Source organism: Pseudophryne corroboree, chromosome 3 (genome assembly GCF_028390025.1).
Source record: "Pseudophryne corroboree isolate aPseCor3 chromosome 3, aPseCor3.hap2, whole genome shotgun sequence".
Taxonomy (NCBI): domain Eukaryota; kingdom Metazoa; phylum Chordata; class Amphibia; order Anura; family Myobatrachidae; genus Pseudophryne; species Pseudophryne corroboree.
This window is the reverse complement of record NC_086446.1, coordinates 253,851,793-253,879,460: the sequence shown is the minus strand read 5'-3', so window position 1 is coordinate 253,879,460 and position 27,668 is coordinate 253,851,793. Positions and strand designations below refer to the sequence as shown.

The 27,668-nt window shown below is 39.9% G+C and overlaps 3 pseudogenes; 1 reads left to right on the top strand and 2 right to left on the bottom strand.

Moving 5' to 3' along the window:
• Positions 1–14,151: 14,151 nt before the first annotated feature.
• On the bottom strand, positions 14,152–14,270 carry LOC134895063 (5S ribosomal RNA; annotated as a pseudogene).
• Positions 14,271–20,982: 6,712 nt separating this feature from the next.
• On the bottom strand, positions 20,983–21,101 carry LOC134895062 (5S ribosomal RNA; annotated as a pseudogene).
• Positions 21,102–23,041: 1,940 nt separating this feature from the next.
• LOC134895061 (5S ribosomal RNA) lies at positions 23,042–23,160 on the top strand (annotated as a pseudogene).
• Positions 23,161–27,668: the final 4,508 nt, after the last annotated feature.

Genomic DNA, 27,668 nt, shown 5'->3' with positions numbered 1-27,668 from the left:
ACACTGGACTTGGGGTTCTAATCAGCTGTCTAGCTAACATGAGTCAATTTCACAATCTTTGGGTTACTTTTGTTCACCACAATATTTACTGTATAGACTGGTTTAATCCTAGCATTCTAATCATGCAACCTACAGTAACTAGCTGCAACAAAGAGGTAAATTAATAGTACTTACAATGGGATGCAGTTAAAATGCTGGCTGTCGGGATCTTAGCTTTCAGGAGACCTACGGACATCAGCCCGACTCCAACCCAATATTCCCACTCGGATGGTGGTTTCATTCCACCAACCAAGTGGGAATAGATCCCGATGTGTGGCGAAGACATCGGGCCCGTGATGGGACTCACTGCCTCACAGTTGAGTTCATACCAGATCCATTACAATTGGCACATCTCTCTCAATACTAGCTATAGCATCTAATCCCCTAATTGTAAAGGTTCTGTGACTGATTAAACCAAGATAAATGCTGGCTTGAGGTAAGCCAGCCAAAGAGCCTGTGTAATTCATGAGTGTCCCAGTTTTAAGGAATAGTATGATAAATATAGTGGTGGGTGCACTCTTGCAAAGATAATTCACTTAATAACGTTCAGTCAAAATTTTTTATTGTAGTCATAGATTGCCTTTTGTGGTTGACGTTTCGGTCCGATCACAAACTTTTTTCAAGAAAGGCTGTATATCGTATGCAGCTAGTGAAACAATCACATAAGTAAATGATACATCTGAAAAATAGAATATACAATCACAACTCATTATTGCCTCCCAGGTTCCATAGCGAACTACACATCAAATAATAGAAAAATAGGACAAAGTCACCACCAAAATTTCCTAGTAGTGTGTCCTATCTGCAACACTTAATATGGTCATAGTGGAACGTTCAAAGTACAATACCTGTGTCGCACATAGCAACCATCATTAAAACCGCAGGGAAAGATGCAAGATCAATCTATAATGCTATAAGAGACCTAAGGTATACATCAGTCCATTATCTGAACCATTCTCTGTGATCAGCTTTACTATTAAGACAAAACCAAATGGTACCTGGTAATTTCAATGTACAGGACCTGATGCAGCCAATCAAAATCCACTGTCCCATCCATGCTGAGGTTCTGCTGGCCAGTAAGAATACATATGTATCAGTAATGAACAACAAAACTGCTCAACATAGTTTCCAGCCCTGAGTACCAATAGTGCAGCCAGTGTGACAAAGTGTCACCAAGTCACATGTTCCAATGGCAGAATTCTGTGTGTGGCTGCATACCAGACCTCCATACATCTAAGCTATTTATGCCTCACTAACCGGAAATGCCCTACAGGGCAAGAAGTTTCCAAACTATGCTACAAATACAAGAAAAATCTAACCTAATCACCAACTATCTCGTTTATCTAGGACTCACTATTATTAGCACAAAAACTCATGAACCCAAGGTGAGGGTAAAGCGTTTGAAATACATTAATAATTACAATCCCGGCTGCCGGACCGGAAGTCCATGCGTTCTACCGGGCCAGAAATGACCATGGGTGCTTTCCACCCAAGTGCAGAGGCCGCCGGACCACCGCTGCAAATATTACAACAAATCTAGACCAAAAGGCTGGTATACAGTACCAAGCTCACCACCTCCAAAGGACAACCGCGGGTACCATAAAACAATTTAGTAGCAAGATATATTGGCCCAGCTGCCGGATAGGAAGTCCGTGCATTCCACTGGGTGGAAGTGACAGCGCTTGTGTTTCACTCATAGCGCAGCATGAAATAGACAATTAGCTGGGCTGTCGGACACCACAATGTCCGTGATACATTATGCCACACACCGCAATGCCCATTACACATTAAGCCCTACAGTAAGGTTTCTAATTACTTTTAAATTGCCTGCTCATTGCCAGGGGTTTAATGCTCTAGGTTCCATGCCTGGTGCCAGGGGTTTTCATACACAGGGTGTCATGCTCATTGCCAGGGGTTTCATGTGCTAGGTGTTATGCTTGTTGCCAAGGGTATCGTGCTGGGTGTCAAGCTCGATGCCAGGGGATAATATTTGTTGCCAGGGGTTTCATGAACTGGGTGTCATGCTCGTTGCTAGGGGGTAATGCTTGTTGCCAGGGATTTCATGAGCTGGGTGTCTTGCTTGTTACCAGGGGGTAATGCTTGTTGCTTGGGCTGTGCCCCCAGTACCATATATGCCCCCAGTGCCACATATGCCCCCACAGTGCCAGATAAAAATATTCCCCCATAGTGCCAGAAACACATATGCCCCCAGTGCCACATATGCCCCCACAGTACCAGTTACACATATGCCCCCAGTGCCAGATACACATATGCCCCCAGTGCCCCATATGTCCCCCCTGTGCCAGCTACACATGTGCCCCGGGAAGGAGCTGAAGGGCACAGCGCGCACTTCTCCTGTGTTTGTCCTGTGTCTACAGCGGCGTGTCTGTCAAATGAAGTGCCGGTTTGTGAGCCAATCAGAGCTCGTGGACTGGCAGCTGCGGCTCCTGATTGGCTGCCGGTATGTGAGCTCTGATTGGCTCATGAACCAGCACTTCATTTGACAGACACGCTGACGCTGCTAGAGACCCACAAGGGACACAGGAGAGGTGCGCACTGTGCCCTCTAGATCCTTCCCGGACTCACAGTCTTGAACACAGCAGCAATCAGTTGCGGTGCCCCCGCAGCCCTGTGCCTCCAAGCCTCCGCAGTGGCTGCAGGGGTGGTAGTTACACCACTGATATATAGATAGATAGCTAGATAGATAGGCAGATAGATAGATAGATTTTATATACCTTGTATTTAGATTAGAGGCTACCCTATATTGCAGTTAGAAATGTATGTAAAATTATTTTAATTGTATATTTTAATATTGACTGAAAATGGAATGTATCTATTTATATATGTGGTAGTGCCAGTGGCGTATTTACGGAGCAGCAATAGTGGTTTTATCTGCGGGCTAGCAGGGATGCTGCATGGGGCACTGTGGCCTGAGGGTACAGCCACAGACACCCCGGCAGTGCCACAGGATTTGTGTGCACCCACCCGCTGCCAGCACCAGGCTGGCTGCTCCCTCCCTTCCCAGTACTCACTTCCCACAGCCAGAAGTAGGAGAGATGGTCGGGAGCCAGGGACCTACAGTTCTGCTGCTGCCAGACCCAAAGAGCTGGTGAGTAACAGGGACACAGGCAGTGGGGCAGATGACAAACACATATACACACACTCTCACACACACTCTCACTCTCTCTATAGAGGGGTTCTACCTGGTGTAACATGTATATAAGGGGCTCTACTTGGCATTACGTGCATAAAAGGGGTTCTACCTGGCATAATGTGTATAAGGGGCTCTGCCTGGCATTGAGTGCATAAAAGGGATCTATCTGGCGTAACATTTATAAAATGTAAACAAAATGTATAAGGGGCTCTGTTCTACTGTGGTGTAATGAATGTAAGGGCTCTAACATGGCATAATGTGTATAAGGGGTACTACTGTGTGACGTAATGTGACTGATGGACACTACTATGCAGTGTAATGTAAATTGGAACTATTATGGGTCCAGGCCCTTCCCCATTAAGCCACTCCCCTATATTTTTGCCACGCGCACTGTCCCTGTTTTTAATGGGGGAGGGTGGGGGCACCAAAGGAAACATTCAATCTGAGCACCAAAAGGTCTAGAATTGGCCGTGTGGTGGCACAAGCTAGTAGAGCCGGGGGACCATGTGCACCGCACACCCTGCACCCATTATAGATACGCCAATGCTCTTGGTCAAGGAAAAGAAGAATTATAATTTGACCAAGGAAGAAAAGAAAGCATTAAAAGAATTAAAGGAAGATGACACCATCATTTTTAAACCAGTAGGTAAAGGTGGAAGCCTGGTCATTATGGACAAGGAAAACTACGAAAAGGAGGTGCAGAATTTACTTTCAGACACAGAAACATACACCCAATTACAGAATGACACTACAGGAGCATACAAAAGAGAACTTGAAGAACTCCTACAGGAAGGATTACAATTAGGCATTTCAACACAAAAGGAATACAATTTCCTTTATACACCACGTCCAAGGATATACACTTTTTATCAGTTGCACAAACTTCATAAGGACCCGATAAACCCACCGGGATGTCCAATAGTTTCTGGAATAAATTCATTATCATCATATCTGTCTATATATATTGATTCTTCTTTACAACATATAGTACAATCTCAGAAGAGTTATCTCAAGGACACCATGCATATTCTACAAACTCTAGAAACTGTAACATGGCAAGAAAATGATATACTCTGCACAAGTGATGTATGATCTTTTTACACTTGCAAAGCTCACTGTATAGATATTTCCATTCAAATTGCACCAACATATCAAACCCTCAAATCAATTTCATTATGAACTGTATAGATTACATTCTACATAGAAATTATTTTTGAATCAAAGGAACATTGTACATTCAAATAAAAGGCGTGGCTATGGGATCTTCTTTCGCACCTAGCTACTCAAATTTATTTGTGACTAGGTGGGAAGAGGAATACATTTGGAATAACAATCCCTATAGAGGACATCTAATTATCTTGAAAACGTATATAGATTACATGTTTTTTATATGGAACGGTCCAGAGCAACTTCTGAATGACTTCTTAACATATTTGGGAAGCAATAACTATTGCTTGGGATTTTTATCTACCACAAGCAAGGAAATGATCATATACCTGGATCTAGAAGTTTTTATTGAGAATCAGAAAATACATACAAGAACTCACACAAAAAAAGTAGTTGGAAATAACACGTTACCACATAATAGCAACCATCACAATAACTGGATAAGAAATATCCCTGGAAGTCAAATCAGGAGACTCAGGAGGATTTCTTCTTAATATGAAATAAAGTGGAAAAATGAATGATGAATTTGTACAGAAAGGATACGATGAAGATACTTTACAAAATGAAATAAATAATAATGCTAAACTAGACAGAAAAGAATTGATACAATATAAACAAAAAGATACTCAAGAGAATTACAGTAGAGCAATCATCACACACTTCAAAAGCCAATACCAATCTTTTGAAGCAATTATAAACAAACACTGGCATATTCTGCACACAGATAATAAATTAAACCGTTTATAAAAGACAGACCACAAATAATAGACAAAAAAGCACAACACTTAAAACAAAACCTGATGAAAAGCTACATTGCCCCTACAATAGAAAAAAAAAACAAAAGAAAAAAATGGCTACTATTACTGCTTATCATGTAAAACAACTAAACGAACTTCTACACAGCCTGTCAGAGAATCTGAATCAAATGTAATGCAAAAGAAATACAGATAAAAAGAAAAAATTAAATGTGATACAGAGGGACTAATATACATAGTTGAAAGCACTTGTGGATACCAATACATTGGACAAACAAATAGAAAACTAAAAACAAGAATATCAGAACATATACTGAACATAAAAAAGGATTGAAGACACATTGCGTTTCAAAACACTACCTGGAACACCACAATAAAGACCCCTCTAGCCTTAAGTTTGTGGGCATATAAAAAGTTCAAAATAATTGGAGAGGAGGTGATATATCTCAGCATTTAAAAAGAAATGAAACAAGATGGATTTATTACATGAATACACGAAGTACAAATGGGCTAAATATCTACATAAAACTTAATACATTTTTATAACCATTTAATTATTAATTTTATTTTAAACCACCTTTTACTTTACAAGTTTCATCTAACACTAGAATACGCACTACCTAAATTTAAAAATATCAGGAGGAAAACATATATACAAAAAAGATGGAGAAAGATTCTCAAACAGGAACACAAGGCAGCTGCCTTTTTAATTCAATTTCTGTTTTTTTAACCTTTGAATAAAGCTTCTTAAGAAATAAAAAGGACACCAGAATGTTTTACTACCATCATTGATAAAGGGCCTTTATGCCTGAAATGTATTGAAAACAACTACTATTACTACTGCTGACCCCGGAGAGGAGAACTGTGTTTGACCCCAGCCGCTGACAGGCAAAGGGAGGACCTCACACAGAGGGAACCAGCCGGCAGTGCTGCACCGCTATACAGAGTACAGCTGATACTGAAGTGCTTACAGGCAGCAAAAAAGGTACTTAGATAGGGAAAGATAGGAAGTACTCAGTACCTGTCTCTCCAGTAACAAAACCACGGCACTCATTGGAACCCGCTCTTCAAAACCAGCTCTCAAAAGAGTTGTTAACATTGATTAATCTTTCTTTTTCCCTACAGGTTTTGCGTATACACAGATATATATTTTCAAGCTCTCACATTATTCTTTATATTAAGAATGTTCCCTGTATTGTATATTAGTCACTAGAATGTTCTCTGTATGATATATAGGTCACTAGAAAGCTCTCTGTATTGTATATTACTAGAATGTTCTCTGTGTTGTATGTTGGTCACAAGTAGGTTTACTTTATTGTTTATCAGTCACTAGAATGCTTCGTGTTTTATAAGTCGGTCACTAAAATGTTCCCTGTATGTTATATTGGTGGTTGCTAGAATGCTCCATGTATCTATATTTGTCATGAAAATGCTTAATGTATTGTATAGCAATAGAATAGGCTTTGTCATACTGTATGTAGCTGGTAGGTATTGTATTTTTTTAGAGCTTTTTGACATAATTATTTTTTATATACTGCGTTGGTTATTTAAACCTCATCCACATTAGACAAACCATGCCTTGGTTTATGTTTGTCATGCCCATTTTTCTCCAGTGCACAGAATGTGTGAGCAGCTTACAAGTACTCATAAACAAACTCATCTATTTATTTTCTGGTGAGACTCATTTTTTTCTGTCCTGAAAATTATATTTAATAAAAATTATTTATTTAAGTAAAGCACATGGGAGCCTTTACATGTAGTAACCTTGGAAAAAGTATTTGAGTAGTTTTGATAAATGTGCCCAATAATTCTCTTTATATAGATTTGCATTCATAGGGTTCATGTATCATGCAATGAAAAGAGTGGAGAGGTGTACCAGTGGAGCAGTATAACAACCTATAAGCTTCTACCTAGCATTTTATAGATTGTACTTTATAAATGCTACCTCAATGCTGATTGGATGCTATGGACAACTATTCCACTGGTGCACTTCTCCACTCTTACTTGATACATGATCCCCAAAGGGAGATCCCAGAGAATGCCCAGCAACCTACCTACAGCCTAGCAACCTCTTTTTCTATTTTTCATGAAGTTCTGACACTTTTATTGCATGATATCCTATTTTAATGAAATACGGATCATAAACACAGATTTATAACATACCAATCTTACAATGAAAAATGTGAAGAGCACTGGTATAAAGTATAGCAGTATTTTATTGTTGAGTCACTTAAATTGCTTTGCTGTGGTTTTGTTAGATTTGTCTTTTTAAAGAGTTTAATCTACTGAGCACTAGATATTTGTATCCTTTGTGATACCTTTATCTCTGGTTGCAACTTATTGACCCCTTAATGTGTATACAATTCCTCCTAAGCCAGCAAACTGCAGTAAATTGGGATGGACTGATTTGATTTTATCCTCTGTCTGTGCAGAGGATTACCTTTTTCACAGTAATAACAAGTTATTGGGATTAGTTACCATGTAAATGAATGTGAACAGGGTTTAAATGTCAAGTGTGTATTGGAGCGAGGTAGAATGAAGCTACAGTGCAACTCCAAGCTGATGTGTCTGTGGAAAGCAATAAAGAGGTATCATTTAACTGGTAAATTACTAAGCATAATGCTATAATACTGAAGCAGTTGCAGAATGTATCTATTTTAATTGTTTTAATTGGCCTCATACGCTTACATTCACGATGATAGGGGAAGTTAATCCTGGAATATGGCTTTTGAAAATTGTATTTATTTTCTTTATCTATTAGAGATGTGTGAAATAGTAGCATACTGTACATGGAATTTGTCTTATACAATGTTTTATATACATTAAGGGGTAGATTTACTAAAGCTTCTAAAAATGAAAAGTAGTGGTGTTGCTCATAGCAGCCAATCAGATTCTATCTTTCATTTCTCTAATATATCCTAGAAAATGATAGATAAAATCTGATTTGCTGCTACTGTATGGGCAACAGTAACAGTTGCCGACAGCCTCCTCACTTTTGCATTGCCGACAGGGGGCGATGTAATTTATCTTCCTCTCCCCTTCCTCCTACCTTACCTACCTGGGGTGACAGCTAGTGCTAAAATAGTGGTGGTGGTGGGTGGCTACGGCTAATCACAGGGGGTGGTGGCTAGAGCTAACACTCGTGGGGTGGGGGGGTGCAGCTTTTGTCTTCACCATGTTCTATGATTGTAGGAATTGGGATAAAATAAATATCAAAGAACGGTGTTTTGGATTTTCATATCAGTGATTTTATTATGAATGGACCACTACAAGGGTGATTATTATATGTTTCCATTTATTTTTATGACAGCACCATTGTATTGAATGTCAGTTATTCTCTTTAATGTTGCTTATGTAGAGGATGGTTTTGAGAGACCCTCAGAGATTCTGGAACAGGCAGCTTTATTTGTATCTATTGCGCACTACATATAAGATTATAATGATAAAGATCTACCCAGGTAGCATCCAAAGTACGTCCTATTAAAGATAATGGCCCAGATTTATCAAACCTTGGAGAGTAATAAATTGCACGGTGATCAAGTACCAAACAAACAGCTCCTAACTGTCATTTTTCAAACCCAGCCTGTAACAGTTAGGAGCTGGTTGGCTGGCTCTTTATCACCGTTCAATTTATCATTCTCCAAGACTTGATAAATCTGGGCCAATCTCTTGTTAAATATTTTAGTTTTCTCCTCAAATACTGATCAATTCAGTCTTGATTATATTGTAATTATTTATGATACTTAGAGCACTTAGGGTCTAACTTTAGCACATGTATAACTTGTGCATTTAGAAGTTATTATTATATTGCTCAGTGCACCTAGAAATGCATTGTGATGGGGTTTCTGGCACCTGCTCCATCTCGCCAGCTCACACAGTATACTGTACATTTTCATATCACACAAATCTGACTTTTCCACTTCAATATAAAACTAGGGGCACCTTTCAATCTAATCTGAACATTATATAATTTTAGCTAGCGTAGTTTGTAAATTGAATTCAATTCTGCAAAAATAAGCACATGACACAAAGTAGCACTTGCGCTGCACTTTGAAAAATGAAACTTATTGAATGTTATGTTTTTTTCTAGTGATAACACATTTTACTAGGTGGTATTGCCATGTGTCATGCAATAATGTTTCACAATGTCATAGTGTTTCTCAGTTAATATTCTTGTGTTGTGGTTTTACACTACTTATCCTATAACTGAATGTTGATCCTTTAATATGATGCACAGTGGCTAACTCCCACTGTAGTATATTAGTTATATCACTCTTACACAGAAAAGTTTGAAAATCCCAGCTTTTACCCAGCATTTGAGTGCTGAGTCATTTTCACACAGGAAAGCAAATTACCAGGTGAACCAGTCCTACCTGGTACTGTAATTTGCCGATCAGCCCGGGTATTTATCCTGTGTGAAAGGGGCAACCCAGGTCACAATTGCCGGGTCTTCGACCTTGGTAAAAACCAGGAACGAAGTCCTCTAAATTTCAACCTAGGCTGACCCTTTCACACAGAAAAAGGACCCATGTTGATCTGCAAATTACCAGGTAAATGTGCTTTAACTGGTAATTTGGTTTTCTGTGTGAAAAGGGTATAACTTGACATTAGCTAAAGCTCATTAAAGAATATAGAAATATATAAACTTAAGAAAGTGGTTAAACTGTACCACATGCATTTACATAATGATCAAGCCAACCTTGACAAAATTTGTTTTTTCAAAACACCCATAATTCAGAAGGGAAATAATATGTAATTGAAATATAATTAGCATGTTTTTACGTGTGTGTGTGTGTGTGTGTGTGTGTGTGTGTGTGTGTGTGTGTGCGTGTGTGCGTGCGTGTGAAGATCTATCTATCAACAGTATCTATCTTATAATATGTGTTGCATGTGTATGTGTATTTGTGTATGTATACACTAGATGGCAGCAAATTGCCTGGGCTTACATGTGATTCCTTTTGAAACAATAAACCTTCATTTTTTGAGACTACGAGACTACTTCTGGACACAGCTGAAGGAATATATATATATATTATATATCTATATGGGAGACAGGTGACTGTGCCTGTTTTATTAATTAGTTTTGGCGATGTCAGTATGTGTGAGTGCAATAATTATGAATCTGGCAACACTAAAACGAACTTGTAAAGTTGTACAGTACTAAAAAAAACACCAAGGCCCAACTGCTATAGCAAGAGCCACAGATGGTGTAAAATATTACAATATTCAAAGCAAAATATAACACAACTGACCACTGATTATATTCAAAATGGTAAAGATTCTGAAAGTTAAAATGGAATAAGTGTTATAATTCGGATCATTGCCAGTGGTGTAGCCATAGGGGTGCAGGATGAGTGACTGCTTCGTAAAACAAGTGGTGGATGACTTCTGCAATAGTAATTAATAATCAGTTTGAAGCTCATATATTAGTATTGGTTTATTATATTTATATGTCCTTCATAAATGGGGGTGCAGAATTCTAACAACCAAAGGTTTGAATGTAAGACACATCATGAAAGATAAAAAAGTGGGTGTTTTTCTACAAGGCACATTTTTCATTAAATATAACTTTTTTGTGTCACTTTAAAATATTGAGACCAGCGAAATATGTTAAAAGAGGTAGACATTAAATATTCATATCTAATAGAGCAAGAAAAATAAAGAAGTGATTAACAGACTGTGTCCCGCTATATACTTCTTTGATAATAATAATATATTGATATTTGAGTGTGTTATCATTATCTCGCTTGTATGTGTGTATGATTGAAAAATTTCACCAATAGTAAAGAATAAGTACAGTGTCAAAGAATATGGGTCATTCATACATTACAATAGGAATTTATGAAAACCAGCAGTCAGATTAATATGAAAATTGAAAATGCATACTTAGAATAATAAGTTAAGGGTCATATATGCAGATGTGCCCTGATGCAGCCTTGCTGCATAGTATACAGTTGGTTCCCGAGATCCATTTGCTACTGTGGTAAAGCGGTGGCAGCAAATGGATCACAACCACATACGCATCACTGGAGTAAGCAATACAAGGAAGTAGCAGGATCCATCTGTACTAAAGGTACAGTGGTTCAAACGGGTCCAGTATGTCCCGGTGGTCATAATACCGATGGTCGGATTGAGTGTGGGGTGTTTTCCTCCCTCCCCTACCCCCTAACCCTATCCCTCAGATCCCACAGTCTAACCTTAACCTCCCCCTTAGTGGCTGACCATAACAACCCCTGGGTGTGGATAACCCCAACCCTAACTCTAACCCCCATCTGGTGCCTAAACCTAACTCCCCCTCCCCCAACCCTAACCTGCCGGCTAACGTACTGTCGAGATGCCAGATGTCAGGATTGTGGCATCAATCTCCTGGCCCTTTCTGAGTTACGGCGTTGGGATAGTAAAGGGTGTCGGGATTCCGTGATTGGCACTCTGATTGCATCCCTTTCAAACATTATGATATGTTGCATGGTTTTGTTTCATTTTCATAAAGCGTATAAATTCCTAGTCTGAGATTTGTAAAACCCATAAAATCCTAGACATGAATTGAAAAAAACAAATTTTTGTTTTTTAGATCCTAAAAATCTGGGGCCTAATTATGAGTAACATTCTATACATCAGGAAGTTGAGATAGTTACCCTAAGTGCACCGATCCCATCCTATAAATTTGAATGTTCCCTCTTTATGATAACAGCTGGGAATCAGATATTAATTTGCACTTTATCTCTTAATATAATAATCCTGTGGTTAGCTCATACTAGAGCAACTATTTATTAGGAAGCTTTGATTTACAATTTGAGTGCACAGAACCTTCTGGTGGAGTTCAAAGTATTTGGCATAAAACTTTATTTATGAAGTTATAGACTTCTTATCAGATGCATAATATCAGGGTCACATTCGCACTGTGATCCTAAAATAGAAATATACTTATGTGTAAAATATAGATTTGGAAATTAGGTGTAAGTTTTACATTCAGTGATTCATTTAACTCTATGGGGGGTTTCCAACTGTGTGTGTATTTTTTATATTCAGTTGAAGGCAATAAAATGAGCTGCAGTAATTTCTATAGAAATTACTGCATATTTTTTCTCACAGCCCCAGAGCAAGTCTTATTTTTCCTAAAATCTTTTTATTACTAAAATTGTAATGAAAATACTGTGAGGAGCCTTGTGATGATAACACTATCCTCAGATGGCCTTATGCAGACTTCCCTTCTGTTCCACTACCCCTGCTCTGCTCTGACAGGAAAAGCAGAGCTCTGAGCTGATGCCTGCAATCAGCCTTGTGTGTCTAAATAGACCACAGGCTATCACAGTGACAAAAATTGTTTAAAAAACTCCACTCATTTAGTGGTGATTCGGCGCTCCTTCTGTAACCCCGGTCACCTGATCTGCTGTGTACTGAGATGCTGTGAAACCCTGGATGGCATATCATTTTACAGCACATATATAGCACACACACACACACACACACACACACACACACACACACACACACACACTCACACACACACACACACACACACATATAAAACTCCTCAAAGAGATAGGCACTCGGAGACAGCAATGTAGCAAAAAGCAGTGTATTCACTTTGAAAAGATCACTCCGAGTCATGTACCTTGCAGTTATACCTATATACATATATATATATATATATATATATATATATATAAATACTCTGCGCTCCGGCACTCTCGGCCTCCCCCATAGGGTGTACCTTGCTCCGGTGCCCTCCTCAGGGTAAGCGACCCTTGTACATGCACAAATAGACAATAAGAGGCGGCACTCAGCAGACTTGTGATGCAAAATCAAAAAAGTGTAATAGGTACGGTCAACGTTTCGGGGACCACCTCCCCGTCTTCAGGACAAGTGTACAGTGATAGACAAACATATTTATAACAATGAACTTACCCCCCTGATCAGTTTCCCCGCCAGCGTCCTCCACGGCCGCGTCTCCCGCGCTCCCAGCCCGGCGTCCACAGCGCACCACCTGATCCAGACCATGTGATGCGGAAGTGACGTCACGGCGCCTGGCCGGTCCGCGTTACCAAGGTGACCCTGTATACAATAACATACAAGCACATACATAGGTTATCAGCCTGGGTCATATAGTGTTTCTCAGTGCATCAGGTCCTCTAGGGACAGTGCTCTATTCATAAAATATATTAAAAGATGATAAATAAACATATACAGTGGCAACGTGACCCATATAATTCTTAAGATCCCAGACAGGGAATTACATACATATACATAAAAATGCATGACCAATCAAGGCTGATAGCCCCTATATCTCACTCATAATGACCTATAAAGAGAGGTAATAAAACGTGCATCCTAACAGTGCAGACTAAGTTAAAAAGATCAAACAAGAAGAGCGACCGTGCACCGGTATGTATAAATTGCAAAGATTATACGAAACCAAAAATTGGACAATTATATTACTAGAAAGGAAATTTAAACCTTTCTAATTATGTCCCTATTGGTGGTGCGCCCAGAGCTAGAAAGTGCAAGTACTGGCAAAGGGAGAGAAAGAAAGCTCTTGTGTGGGCGCACTCTTAGGAAAGAAGAAAATATTGTTCAATTAATTACTGAAAGTTATTAAAATTTAATATTTATTGATCAAGAGTTAAAAACAAAATACCCCTCTACGATCCAAAGAAAAAATGTAAACATAATAAAGACATGAGAAAATGTAAAAATGTTCTGGTCTGTTAATCACATGAGAAGGATTAGAAAGGCTGCAGACACCTAATAGTCTAACACCCGTTTCTCCTGACCAGTACAGATAATCTGTATTAATGAGACCGACCAAGGAGGTCACTGACAGTAGGAGGTCAAATAATGTGTCTTAGAGAACCACTGAAATCAGGTTGATTCTAAGCAATTTCTTATTCACCTATTATACCATGTTACTCAGAATTGGAGATATCTGTATTAATGTACCCTGAACGCAGAAAGAAGAGAAGAAAGTTTTGAAGGAACAAATAGTGGTGATACTGCTGTTGGTGTCCACCCTTCTGAGGAAGGGGAATAGTCCCTACTCTACAACACCGGGTATTCCCAAGGAGTCTCCTCTCAAAGTACTGACCCGGCCCAACGCTGTTTCGCTTCCAAGATCAGACGAGATCGGGCATTAGCAGCGTGGTGTGATAGTAGAGAGGCTATCTACCAATGAGAGTGCACCTATATACAGATGGTAGAGTAAGGATTTAGAAAGATAAGACCATGTAGATCTGCTTTCCACGTTAGGCGGGGTAGGCAAAATGTCACTTAATGGCAAAGTGCACCCTGGATCGTGAATGAGAGTCTACGGAAAATAGTAAGTGATAAAAAGAAAAAAGATATAGTCACTATTGAATTGGACTGGTGGTTATTAACCCTGGTGGGAGACCACGTCACAGAGTATGCAGCGTCAGGTAAAATAGTACATGTGGATATACTTCACATATGTATGCATTTTTGTGCAAAGCAACACATCATTACTTTGAAAAAAACCTAAAGAGGTATAGCATACTATATACAAAGAAAATGAAATGGTATAAAAAATGAGTACAGTCTGCAATCTATGGGGTTTATCAGGCTGTATTATGCACAGAAAATCCAAAATAATTGGCTTGCGGTGTGAGTGGTGTGTCAAGCATTATTAGTATGCAAAAAATTCTCCAAACATGCAGCATGCAGTGTGGAATAGTGTGCCAGATAGGCACATATGCCAATAATGCTAGCCTGCGATATATAGGATTATATTACTAAGATGTACACATACAATTACAATTGCTGAGTGTGTAATAAATATACCCAATGAAAAGGGAACCTGTAGAAATGGAAAATTCTAACATAAATTGCAGACAAAAAAATGGCAGATAGAAAAGTGATACTCAAAATGTCAGGATCAGGAAATAGGTGATAATACAGGATCCTCCAAGGACAGGTCCCATGCTGTAAATCCGTGGAAAACGCGTTTCGCCCGTTTGGGCTTGTTCACTTCCGGGATCTCATGGTAAATGCTGTGTGCGGGGTTTAAAAACCCTGCTAGTGTCTGGTTGCAGCCAATAGGTTGTACGTATCCAAATAGTCATGGGGGAGGAGGTATGAAAGTTCCCATGGAGACGCGGGAAGCCAGATGTATTGGTGACGCATCCCAGCCAATCAGAGCGTGGGTGCGTGAGATGACGTGGTATGTGGGCGGACTAAATGGAAGGCTCACGGACATAAGTAATGCGGTGGGGGCAGTAAGGGAACCTACAAAGCAGGGAGGACGGTGGCGCCATATTGGAAATGGGATTGCCAGAAGTGCGTCCCGTTTAAGGGGCATATATAAATAAAAAAGGGGGGATGTATCAATATGATTATAAGGTACCAGGATACTGGTTATAATTTAAGTGCTGAGTTACCGTCATAGTATACTGGGAATAGTATAAATAAATGAGTTGGTAACACTGCAGAGCGGGCGAAGGGTATAAAAAGTTCTTATGCACCGGAGGCCAATAGGAGAAAGATTGTGACATATCTTAAACAATCAGTGTGTTATTATCACTAGTTGGGTTGGTCTATGAATGATATACTAGTATATAAATAATACATGGCTCGCTGCAATGCAGGAAAATAGATCGCTAAGATGAATGCAGTGGCGCCATGTTGGAAAGGGGCAAAACTGCCAGAGATAAGAAAAATGTATAGTTAGAGTTGAAAAAAGAGAGGACGTGAAAATTTTTTTATTAAATAAGTGATCTTGACCAAAGGAGTGAGAAAAAAGAAAAAAGAAAAAAGGAGGGCAGGGAGTTATATAAATATGATTGTATATATCAGATGTTCGGTACAGAAGGCGGGGAGGGAAAGGGGAGGGGAGTGGGGTTGAAAAAGAGATAGGAAATGATGAATTATGCCATTGGGGCAGGGTGAAAGAAAAGGGGGAATGGGGAAGTGAAATAAATAGGGAAATTCTGTGCTTGGGGGGAGAGGGGAGTGTGGGGAGATAGGAGAAGGAAAAGGGGGGGTGAAAAATTATGTATATAGGGAGCAAAGAATTATCGTGGCGGTCTGAGGAAGGGGGGGAAATGTGTGCTACTGGGGGTTTATCAGGGGTGTGTGTGCGGTGATTAAGTGAATGATGTAGGAATGTGCTGAGAATGGGGGTGGTGTAGATTGTATAGGGTTTGATTGTGTGTGGTGCTTAACAGGTGGCGTGGATGAAATTAATAGTGTTGCCCATAGAGATGGGGGCTAGGGTGAATGCCAGAATACCCTATTTTATAGTGAAAACAATGGATTAAAAGGGAATTCGTGCCCCCAGAATTGGGGTTCTGAAACTACTTGACTGAAATATTAACGAGTGACCGTGTATATTCTACCAATACATTAAGAAACACTGTCCTTGAAGTAGGCGAAAAAGGAGAAAAAGTATATGGAAATACTGGTGGATAAATGAAAAACTGAACAGGGGAAGGTATGGTAGACAGAATGGAGGAAACCTGTGCAAAGTAATGATGGGATGACGTGAAAAGAATAGAAGCAAAATATGGTGGATTAGTTCATCTTATTAAGGGAGAGAAAGAAAAATTTAAAGGTAGGATATGCTATTAGGGTTAGTGTGAAAACATGTATGTGCGATGTGTAGAGGTGATTGACGCTGTGGGGTAGTTAGGGGACAGTGATATTAAAGTATATTGATTAGAAAGTGAAAGAAGGGAAAAATAAAATAAATATAAAAAATAATAATGAAACAATGGGAGTGTAAAAATTATTGTAGATTAGGCAAAATTATAAAAAGGCACCATAATTTATATTTTCGTTCAGTCCAAATGGTCTGAGACTCCCAAGGCGAAAAATCCACTCGCTCTCTTTTTTATATAGTTCTTTGGTCATATCGCCTCCTCGTATGCCCAAGTTGATGCGATCTAAACCAAAGACTTTTAATTCCTTAGTTGATCCCTTGTGTTGATGGTGGAAATGTTTGGCAACCGTGGTGAGTTGTTTCATTCGTGCCAGATCCTTCGATGCATTTCGAATGTTCCCAATGTGTTCCAGGACCCTCTCTTTCAATTTGCGTGTGGTCATGCCGACATATTTTACATTGCAACTGCAAGTGATGCAGTAAATTACTGCTTGTGTGTTACAGTTGAAAAAGTGACGTAACTTAGTTAATTGGCCATATTTGTCTGTGACCGTATTGGTTTGCAGTATGTGCGTGCACGACTTACATTGGCCACACGGAAAGGAACCTGTTGTCACTGGCTTCCTGCGTGTTGAGGTTAACAAATGGCTCCGAACTAATTGATCTTTGATGTTTCTGGATCTGCGCCAGCTCATCTGTACCGTGGGGCCTACAATGGGAGATAGATCAGGATCCATCCGAAGTATAGGAAGGTGTTTGGTTATGGCATCCTTGAGCATTCTCCATTCGGGACAGAATGTTCCTATAAATCTGATAGTATCTTCATTTTCCAGTGTTGCCTTCTTAGTCCCAAAAATTAAGTGATCTCTCTTGATAGATGTGGTGGCCTGATAGGCTCGTTTGAGTGATCGTTTACTGTATCCTCTGGCATGAAGTCGATTAGTAAGTTCCCAGCTCTTGGTTTTGTAAACGTGGTCCTCAGAGCAATTACGCCTTAGCCTAAGATATTCTCCTTTGGGTATATTCTCAATAGTCGGGGGGAAATGTGAGCTAGTTTGGAGAAGGAGACTGTTGGTTGCCGTCTCCTTCCGATATAGCTCTGTTTCCAAATAGCCCGTGTGAGATCTGTAGATATTTAGGTCAAGAAACGGAACCTTGTCTGAACTGATGGTGTGGGTCAACCTAATATTTAAATCATTAGTATTGAGTAATCCAATGAATTCCATTAGTAGATCCCTTTCTCCGTTCCAGATAATGAAAATGTCATCGATATATCTCAACCACAATTCCACATGTGTGGTGTATCTTTCATTTCCAGCATTAAAAACGTAAAAATGCTCCCACCATCCCAAAAACAAATTGGCGTAGGTGGGGGCGCATGCTGCGCCCATTGCGGTTCCCCTTATTTGCAGGAAAAATTGGTCCTGAAATACAAAGTAATTTTTTGAAAGGACAAAATCAAGCAACAACAGAAGAAAAGTTGAAAAATCACTGGCTCCTCCTTGATCCAAATAGTATTTCACAGCTGTGATACCTTGATGGTGATTAATACTCGTGTAGAGTGCTTCTACATCCAGAGTTGCCAATAGGAGATTTTCTTCACAGTGTATATTATGAATTTTGCGTAGTAAGTCCGCTGTATCCTGCAAATAAGAGGGTAAAGAGAGGACAAATTCACGGAGATGGAGATCCAAAAATCGACTTGGTTGTTCCAGAAGTCCACCGTTACCAGACATAATCGGTCTTCCAGGTGGTACGGAGGCATCTTTGTGTACCTTGGGAAGTAAGTAGAAGGTAGGTGTTTTCGGATTCTGGGTTGTTAAATATTTTTGCTCTGGTTTGGTGATGGTACCTTGTGTTGTTGCGTGTTGTATGATGGAATTGTAAAAGTTCATAAATCTGATGGTTGGGTCACTAAGAAGTTTCTTATAGCAGGAGGTGTTATGAAGTTGTCGGTAAGCCTCAGTAATATACATTTCTCGTGGCCAAAGTACGATGTTACCGCCTTTGTCAGACGGTTTGAAGATGACATCATGCCAGGTTTCCAATTCCTGTAGGGCTTTACGTTCCTTGAATTTTAGATTGGAAGGAAAATGATGAAGGCCATGTCGACTTTGGGCGTAGATTTCATCAAATTCTTTGGAAACTCTATTCAGAAACACCTTAATCTCTGGGTTGTTGTTATCAGGGGGAAAGAACGTGGATTTGGGCCTACACTGGGGCCTGTATGTGGCTGGTACACCCATGTTTGATTCGGCCTGTAGTTCTTCCAATTCACGAATGGCATTAAGATCATCAGTGGTGAGATCGGGATCAGCGATATTCTCTGATTGTCTGCCTTGCTGTTTGGAGAAGAATTTTTTTAGAAGAAGCTTCCTCCCAAACAGTCTCAAATCCTTTTCCCAAGAAAAACGATTAAAAGACTTAGATGGTGAAAAGGAGAGTCCCTTAGTGAGTACTGCCATGTGATCTGGGGAGAGGGATCTAGAGGAGAGATTGATAACTTGTAGTGAGCTAGAGTTGTTAGAATCTATCTCACTGTTTTTCTCTGACGGGCTGGGTATCGTGCTGTCCTCGGTATGTCCCAATCTGAGTTTCGACCGTCGTTTCTCCTTTCTCCCTCTCCTTGTTTTCCTCGTGTTTTGATGCGGCCTCTTGGTCTCTGACCTGAGCCTAAAAAACGGGGATGAAAGTTGTCAATTTCCTCCTGATTCTCAAAGGTTTCACTGGCTGAATCACCGCTGGTAGAAGATTCAAATTCTGAAAAGGTAGGGTCTTCCCTCTGTTTTCGGTTTCTGCTGAGGGGTGTAGGGTTCCACCTGAAAATATCCCCTTTCGCAAAATCCTGTTTGTCTCGAATGAATTTAGTCCGTTTGCGATCCACTATCGTTTGTTCGTATAGGTCAATTTCTTTTTTGTGTTTTTCAAAGGCTGCTTGAAAGGGCAAATCCTTCTCCCAGGTTTCCAATGTCTTCCCAATTTCATCTATCTCCTTCTCAACTTGATCTAATAAGAGAGTGTCGTGTTTGACCAGAAGGTGAAGTAGTTCATTGGAACACTTTAATAATGCTGCTTCCCATTCACTCTTCAGGTTCTCACTGGCAAGGGGGAAGGAGGGAAATACCTTGGGTCTAAGGCCACGAGGTACAATCTTATATTTAATGTAATTTTCTAATGTGGTGACATCCCATGATAGGCGTATCCTCTTTTGTAAATTTTTTTGTAATTTGGAAAAAGAGGTACGCCAATCTGAGTTGGGAGAAGTGTGTTCGTAAGTATCTGAGAAAGGATCAGAGATATTAGTGTTTGGACGTTTGGATAATTCTGTTTTCAATGAAAAAGTGGACATATTACGTACGAAAAATCTTTATGAAAAGATTTTGATTTTGTACTCGGATTGTTATGCTAAGTTGAAGGACCAAAGCAATGGGCAGTAAAGACACGGAAATTAAAGTAGCTGCTAAAAAGGATCGGGGGGGGGGGGAAAGAAATGTAAAGAAAAAAATGGAAAAGAAAAAATCACAGAAACCGTGCTACAGTCAGAGGCTGTATTTACCCTACAGCATAGACAGTTACTATCAAACAAGAAGAGCGACCGTGCACCGGTATGTATAAATTGCAAAGATTATACGAAACCAAAAATTGGACAATTATATTACTAGAAAGGAAATTTAAACCTTTCTAATTATGTCCCTATTGGTGGTGCGCCCAGAGCTAGAAAGTGCAAGTACTGGCAAAGGGAGAGAAAGAAAGCTCTTGTGTGGGCGCACTCTTAGGAAAGAAGAAAATATTGTTCAATTAATTACTGAAAGTTATTAAAATTTAATATTTATTGATCAAGAGTTAAAAACAAAATACCCCTCTACGATCCAAAGAAAAAATGTAAACATAATAAAGACATGAGAAAATGTAAAAATGTTCTGGTCTGTTAATCACATGAGAAGGATTAGAAAGGCTGCAGACACCTAATAGTCTAACACCCGTTTCTCCTGACCAGTACAGATAATCTGTATTAATGAGACCGACCAAGGAGGTCACTGACAGTAGGAGGTCAAATAATGTGTCTTAGAGAACCACTGAAATCAGGTTGATTCTATGCAATTTCTTATTCACCTATTATACCATGTTACTCAGAATTGGAGATATCTGTATTAATGTACCCTGAACGCAGAAAGAAGAGAAGAAAGTTTTGAAGGAACAAATAGTGGTGATACTGCTGTTGGTGTCCACCCTTCTGAGGAAGGGGAATAGTCCCTACTCTACAACACCGGGTATTCCCAAGGAGTCTCCTCTCAAAGTACTGACCCGGCCCAACGCTGTTTCGCTTCCAAGATCAGACGAGATCGGGCATTAGCAGCGTGGTGTGATAGTAGAGAGGCTATCTACCAATGAGAGTGCACCTATATACAGATGGTAGAGTAAGGATTTAGAAAGATAAGACCATGTAGATCTGCTTTCCACGTTAGGCGGGGTAGGCAAAATGTCACTTAATGGCAAAGTGCACCCTGGATCGTGAATGAGAGTCTACGGAAAATAGTAAGTGATAAAAAGAAAAAAGATATAGTCACTATTGAATTGGACTGGTGGTTATTAACCCTGGTGGGAGACCACGTCACAGAGTATGCAGCGTCAGGTAAAATAGTACATGTGGATATACTTCACATATGTATGCATTTTTGTGCAAAGCAACACATCATTACTTTGAAAAAAACCTAAAGAGGTATAGCATACTATATACAAAGAAAATGAAATGGTATAAAAAATGAGTACAGTCTGCAATCTATGGGGTTTATCAGGCTGTATTATGCACAGAAAATCCAAAATAATTGGCTTGCGGTGTGAGTGGTGTGTCAAGCATTATTAGTATGCAAAAAATTCTCCAAACATGCAGCATGCAGTGTGGAATAGTGTGCCAGATAGGCACATATGCCAATAATGCTAGCCTGCGATATATAGGATTATATTACTAAGATGTACACATACAATTACAATTGCTGAGTGTGTAATAAATATACCCAATGAAAAGGGAACCTGTAGAAATGGAAAATTCTAACATAAATTGCAGACAAAAAAATGGCAGATAGAAAAGTGATACTCAAAATGTCAGGATCAGGAAATAGGTGATAATACAGGATCCTCCAAGGACAGGTCCCATGCTGTAAATCCGTGGAAAACGCGTTTCGCCCGTTTGGGCTTGTTCACTTCCGGGATCTCTTGGTAAATGCTGTGTGCAGGGTTTAAAAACCCTGCTAGTGTCTGGTTGCAGCCAATAGGTTGTACGTATCCAAATAGTCATGGGGGAGGAGGTATGAAAGTTCCCATGGAGACGCGGGAAGCCAGATGTATTGGTGACGCATCCCAGCCAATCAGAGCGTGGGTGCGTGAGATGACGTGGTATGTGGGCGGACTAAATGGAAGGCTCACGGACATAAGTAATGCGGTGGGGGCAGTAAGGGAACCTACAAAGCAGGGAGGACGGTGGCGCCATATTGGAAATGGGATTGCCAGAAGTGCGTCCCGTTTAAGGGGCATATATAAATAAAAAAGGGGGGATGTATCAATATGATTATAAGGTACCAGGATACTGGTTATAATTTAAGTGCTGAGTTACCGTCATAGTATACTGGGAATAGTATAAATAAATGAGTTGGTAACACTGCAGAGCGGGCGAAGGGTATAAAAAGTTCTTATGCACCGGAGGCCAATAGGAGAAAGATTGTGACATATCTTAAACAATCAGTGTGTTATTATCACTAGTTGGGTTGGTCTATGAATGATATACTAGTATATAAATAATACATGGCTCGCTGCAATGCAGGAAAATAGATCGCTAAGATGAATGCAGTGGCGCCATGTTGGAAAGGGGCAAAACTGCCAGAGATAAGAAAAATGTATAGTTAGAGTTGAAAAAAGAGAGGACGTGAAAATTTTTTTATTAAATAAGTGATCTTTGTATATAGTATGCTATACCTCTTTAGGTTTTTTTCAAAGTAATGATGTGTTGCTTTGCACAAAAATGCATACATATGTGAAGTATATCCACATGTACTATTTTACCTGACGCTGCATACTCTGTGACGTGGTCTCCCACCAGGGTTAATAACCACCAGTCCAATTCAATAGTGACTATATCTTTTTTCTTTTTATCACTTACTATTTTCCGTAGACTCTCATTCACGATCCAGGGTGCACTTTGCCATTAAGTGACATTTTGCCTACCCCGCCTAACGTGGAAAGCAGATCTACATGGTCTTATCTTTCTAAATCCTTACTCTACCATCTGTATATAGGTGCACTCTCATTGGTAGATAGCCTCTCTACTATCACACCACGCTGCTAATGCCCGATCTCGTCTGATCTTGGAAGCGAAACAGCGTTGGGCCGGGTCAGTACTTTGAGAGGAGACTCCTTGGGAATACCCGGTGTTGTAGAGTAGGGACTATTCCCCTTCCTCAGAAGGGTGGACACCAACAGCAGTATCACCACTATTTGTTCCTTCAAAACTTTCTTCTCTTCTTTCTGCGTTCAGGGTACATTAATACAGATATCTCCAATTCTGAGTAACATGGTATAATAGGTGAATAAGAAATTGCTTAGAATCAACCTGATTTCAGTGGTTCTCTAAGACACATTATTTGACCTCCTACTGTCAGTGACCTCCTTGGTCGGTCTCATTAATACAGATTATCTGTACTGGTCAGGAGAAACGGGTGTTAGACTATTAGGTGTCTGCAGCCTTTCTAATCCTTCTCATGTGATTAACAGACCAGAACATTTTTACATTTTCTCATGTCTTTATTATGTTTACATTTTTTCTTTGGATCGTAGAGGGGTATTTTGTTTTTAACTCTTGATCAATAAATATTAAATTTTAATAACTTTCAGTAATTAATTGAACAATATTTTCTTCTTTCCTAAGAGTGCGCCCACACAAGAGCTTTCTTTCTCTCCCTTTGCCAGTACTTGCACTTTCTAGCTCTGGGCGCACCACCAATAGGGACATAATTAGAAAGGTTTAAATTTCCTTTCTAGTAATATAATTGTCCAATTTTTGGTTTCGTATAATCTTTGCAATTTATACATACCGGTGCACGGTCGCTCTTCTTGTTTGATAGTAACTGTCTATGCTGTAGGGTAAATACAGCCTCTGACTGTAGCACGGTTTCTGTGATTTTTTCTTTTCCATTTTTTTCTTTACATTTCTTTCCCCCCCCCCCCCCGATCCTTTTTAGCAGCTACTTTAATTTCCGTGTCTTTACTGCCCATTGCTTTGGTCCTTCAACTTAGCATAACAATCCGAGTACAAAATCAAAATCTTTTCATAAAGATTTTTCGTACGTAATATGTCCACTTTTTCATTGAAAACAGAATTATCCAAACGTCCAAACACTAATATCTCTGATCCTTTCTCAGATACTTACGAACACACTTCTCCCAACTCAGATTGGCGTACCTCTTTTTCCAAATTACAAAAAAATTTACAAAAGAGGATACGCCTATCATGGGATGTCACCACATTAGAAAATTACATTAAATATAAGATTGTACCTCGTGGCCTTAGACCCAAGGTATTTCCCTCCTTCCCCCTTGCCAGTGAGAACCTGAAGAGTGAATGGGAAGCAGCATTATTAAAGTGTTCCAATGAACTACTTCACCTTCTGGTCAAACACGACACTCTCTTATTAGATCAAGTTGAGAAGGAGATAGATGAAATTGGGAAGACATTGGAAACCTGGGAGAAGGATTTGCCCTTTCAAGCAGCCTTTGAAAAACACAAAAAAGAAATTGACCTATACGAACAAACGATAGTGGATCGCAAACGGACTAAATTCATTCGAGACAAACAGGATTTTGCGAAAGGGGATATTTTCAGGTGGAACCCTACACCCCTCAGCAGAAACCGAAAACAGAGGGAAGACCCTACCTTTTCAGAATTTGAATCTTCTACCAGCGGTGATTCAGCCAGTGAAACCTTTGAGAATCAGGAGGAAATTGACAACTTTCATCCCCGTTTTTTAGGCTCAGGTCAGAGACCAAGAGGCCGCATCAAAACACGAGGAAAACAAGGAGAGGGAGAAAGGAGAAACGACGGTCGAAACTCAGATTGGGACATACCGAGGACAGCACGATACCCAGCCCGTCAGAGAAAAACAGTGAGATAGATTCTAACAACTCTAGCTCACTACAAGTTATCAATCTCTCCTCTAGATCCCTCTCCCCAGATCACATGGCAGTACTCACTAAGGGACTCTCCTTTTCACCATCTAAGTCTTTTAATCGTTTTTCTTGGGAAAAGGATTTGAGACTGTTTGGGAGGAAGCTTCTTCTAAAAAAATTCTTCTCCAAACAGCAAGGCAGACAATCAGAGAATATCGCTGATCCCGATCTCACCACTGATGATCTTAATGCCATTCGTGAATTGGAAGAACTACAGGCCGAATCAAACATGGGTGTACCAGCCACATACAGGCCCCAGTGTAGGCCCAAATCCACGTTCTTTCCCCCTGATAACAACAACCCAGAGATTAAGGTGTTTCTGAATAGAGTTTCCAAAGAATTTGATGAAATCTACGCCCAAAGTCGACATGGCCTTCATCATTTTCCTTCCAATCTAAAATTCAAGGAACGTAAAGCCCTACAGGAATTGGAAACCTGGCATGATGTCATCTTCAAACCGTCTGACAAAGGCGGTAACATCGTACTTTGGCCACGAGAAATGTATATTACTGAGGCTTACCGACAACTTCATAACACCTCCTGCTATAAGAAACTTCTTAGTGACCCAACCATCAGATTTATGAACTTTTACAATTCCATCATACAACACGCAACAACACAAGGTACCATCACCAAACCAGAGCAAAAATATTTAACAACCCAGAATCCGAAAACACCTACCTTCTACTTACTTCCCAAGGTACACAAAGATGCCTCCGTACCACCTGGAAGACCGATTATGTCTGGTAACGGTTGACTTCTGGAACAACCAAGTCGATTTTTGGATCTCCATCCCCGTGAATTTGTCCTCTCTTTACCCTCTTATTTGCAGGATACAGCGGACTTACTACGCAAAATTCATAATATACACTGTGAAGAAAATCTCCTATTGGCAACTCTGGATGTAGAAGCACTCTACACGAGTATTAATCACCATCAAGGTATCACAGCTGTGAAATACTATTTGGATCAAGGAGGAGCCAGTGATTTTTCAACTTTCTTCTGTTGTTGCTTGATTTTGTCCTTTCAAAAAAATTACTTTGTATTTCAGGACCAATTTTTCCTGCAAATAAGGGGAACCGCAATGGCGCAGCATGCGCCCCCACCTACGCCAATTGTTTTTTTGGGATGGTGGGAGCATTTTTACGTTTTTAATGCTGGAAATGAAAGATACACCACACATGTGGAATTGTGGTTGAGATATATCGATGACATTTTCATTATCTGGAACGGAGAAAGGGATCTACTAATGGAATTCATTGGATTACTCAATACTAATGATTTAAATATTAGGTTGACCCACACCATCAGTTCAGACAAGGTTCCGTTTCTTGACCTAAATATCTACAGATCTCACACGGGCTATTTGGAAACAGAGCTATATCGGAAGGAGACGGCAACCAACAGTCTCCTTCTCCAAACTAGCTCACATTTCCCCCCGACTATTGAGAATATACCCAAAGGAGAATATCTTAGGCTAAGGCGTAATTGCTCTGAGGACCACGTTTACAAAACCAAGAGCTGGGAACTTACTAATCGACTTCATGCCAGAGGATACAGTAAACGATCACTCAAACGAGCCTATCAGGCCACCACATCTATCAAGAGAGATCACTTAATTTTTGGGACTAAGAAGGCAACACTGGAAAATGAAGATACTATCAGATTTATAGGAACATTCTGTCCCGAATGGAGAATGCTCAAGGATGCCATAACCAAACACCTTCCTATACTTCGGATGGATCCTGATCTATCTCCCATTGTAGGCCCCACGGTACAGATGAGCTGGCGCAGATCCAGAAACATCAAAGATCAATTAGTTCGGAGCCATTTGTTAACCTCAACACGCAGGAAGCCAGTGACAACAGGTTCCTTTCCGTGTGGCCAATGTAAGTCGTGCACGCACATACTGCAAACCAATACGGTCACAGACAAATATGGCCCAATTAACTAAGTTACGTCACTTTTCAACTGTAACACACAAGCAGTAATTTACTGCATCACTTGCAGTTGCAATGTAAAATATGTCGGCATGACCACACGCAAATTGAAAGAGAGGGTCCTGGAACACATTGGGAACATTCGAAATGCATCAAAGGATCTGGCACGAATGAAACAACTCACCACGGTTGCCAAACATTTCCACCATCAACACAAGGGATCAACTAAGGAATTAAAAGTCTTTGGTTTAGATCGCATCAACTTGGGCATACGAGGAGGCGATATGACCAAAGAACTATATAAAAAAGAGAGCGAGTGGATTTTCGCCTTGGGAGTCTCAGACCATTTGGACTGAACGAAAATATAAATTATGGTGCCTTTTTATATTTTGCCTAATCTACAATAATTTTTACACTCCCATTGTTTCATTATTATTTTTTATATTTATTTTATTTTTCCCTTCTTTCACTTTCTAATCAATATACTTTAATATCACTGTCCCCTAACTACCCCACAGCGTCAATCACCTCTACACATCGCACATTACATGTTTTCACACTAACCCTAATAGCATATCCTACCTTTAAATTTTTCTTTCTCTTCCCTTAATAAGATGAACTAATCCACCATATTTTGCTTCTATTCTTTTCACGTCATCCATCATTACTTTGCACAGGTTTCCTCCATTCTGTCTACCATACCTTCCCCTGTTCAGTTTTTCATTTATCCACCAGTATTTCCATATACTTTTTCTCCTTTTTCGCCTACTTCAAGGACAGTGTTT